Source organism: Cyclopterus lumpus, chromosome 9, assembly GCF_009769545.1.
Source record: "Cyclopterus lumpus isolate fCycLum1 chromosome 9, fCycLum1.pri, whole genome shotgun sequence".
In the NCBI taxonomy this organism is placed as follows: Eukaryota; Metazoa; Chordata; class Actinopteri; order Perciformes; family Cyclopteridae; genus Cyclopterus; species Cyclopterus lumpus.
This window is the reverse complement of record NC_046974.1, coordinates 4,204,823-4,206,671: the sequence shown is the minus strand read 5'-3', so window position 1 is coordinate 4,206,671 and position 1,849 is coordinate 4,204,823. Positions and strand designations below refer to the sequence as shown.

General features: G+C 33.3%; 1 protein-coding gene across 5 annotated transcripts in view; it reads right to left on the bottom strand.

Annotated features, from left to right (window-relative positions):
* Positions 1-491: 491 nt before the first annotated feature.
* slc4a4a (solute carrier family 4 member 4a) overlaps positions 492-1,849 on the bottom strand; it is a 50,673-nt gene continuing 49,315 nt past the window's right edge. For 2 of the 5 annotated variants that reach the window (XR_004609957.1, XM_034541372.1), the window contains exon 26: positions 1,077-1,849. This exon is cut by the window's right edge and continues 438 nt beyond it. The gene's annotated coding sequence lies outside the window, so the exon portion shown is untranslated. The other 3 variants (XM_034541373.1, XM_034541371.1, XM_034541375.1) reach the window with 2 other exon arrangements.

Below are 1,849 nucleotides of genomic sequence, written 5' to 3'. Positions count from 1 at the left end.
TTTTCCACCACTGAATATCAAAATAGCTGATCAATATTCTCTGGATCCGTTAATCAATTAGTATTTTTTAGAATATTCTCTGTATATTCATAACGATCGTTTGCCCTGAAGAAAAGTCTAAAATCATCTTATTTCGACATAAAAATAATAATAATATATAGTAATATACTGTACTGTCAAACTGCATAACATCAGGGCTCTTAAACTAACGATTACTTTAATTGATTATTTTATATGTTAATCAATTCATCTTTTGATCTATAAAATGTCATAAAATAATTCAAAAAAACCTGTTTATATCTTGTTTTTGTCATACATGTATTTCCAATCACATAAAACATGAAGAGGTTGTAACGGGATATTTGTTCTATATTTATGCTTCAATAATTACAAATTATTAATCAATTTTCTTTGTGTTCTATCGATTGACTAACCCTGCAGTTTATAGTATTTATTTATTTATTAAATATTAAATATTTCATCGACTACGTCACTGTTTGAGAATTTTTATTTATTTTCCAACACACACGTCATTTTGAAAAATATAAATTCTAAAATAAACCATTTTTCAACCCCTGGGTTTTCTAAAAAGTTAATCAAAAAACAAAAACGTTATCGGCATTTATTCCGTACCCCTAAAATTTTTTTTTTTAAAAATGAACCCCCGTGAACATCGTTTATCGTTTTTGGTTTGAGCCCACGAGCCTTTTTATGCACACGATTTTTATCACGCTGGTGATGATGACGACGGAGAGGACGGCCTGTGATGATGAAGAAGATGAGGAGTCGCCCCCTGGTGGTCAGTAGAGAGAATGGAGCTTTAACACATGAAGCATAGACTTCTATACAACCAGAGGAGTCGCCCCCTGGTGGTCAGGAGAGAGAATGCAGCTTTAACACATGAAGCATAGACTTCTATACAACCAGAGGAGTCGCCCCCTGGTGGTCAGTAGAGAGAATGCAGCTTTAACACATGAAGCATAGACTTCTATACAACCAGAGGAGTCGCCTCCTGGTGGTCAGTAGAGAGAATGCAGCTTTAACACATGAAGCATAGACTTCTATACAACCAGAGGAGTCGCCCCCTGGTGGTCAGTAGAGAGAATGCAGCTTTTAAGAAACGTTCTCATCGGCTTCACTCTGCAGAACCGGAGGTTGTCGCCTCTTATAAGCCACTTAGGTTAAGTAGTTTGGTCAGCACAATTACATTATAAATATTAATAATGATATTAATATTATTAAATTATATGCATTCCTAGTCTACGTTTGGCTGAGGAAAATCCGGTCATTATATGTCGTTCAACTGTTTTCTCCCAGCAAAGAGAAAGAAAAAAAACAGGACATAATAATAAAAAGTTACCAACATAAACACAAAAAAAGATAAAATGATTTAATTTAAAAGAGTAACAAAAGCTTTGAAGTGAACAAACGTGAAAGAAAGAATTCAGGAAATTAGAAAGTGAAGCGATCAACAAAAAAAACAAAAAAAAATCCATCAAAAAAAGTGATAATAAAAATATTTACCTCATCTGCACATTACACATATGCTGTTGTTAATTAAACCGTTAATTAACTTAAAATAACCTATTTGCTATGAAACCTGTGAATCATTCTGACTCGACAAGAGAGAAAATATCAACCCCCCCCCCCCCCCCCCCCTCCATGCTGCGTCAAAAATCAACATGTTGCGTTTGTTCATAAGAAGCCTTTAATCTAATTAATACAAGAGGTAGAGCTATTAAAAAAAATAATTAAAAACATCATTTTTTTCCTGCTACAGGAAAATGTTATTAGAGTAAATCACTTTATATAAAAATTTCCCACAGATGGTATTTGTTTATGTATATAT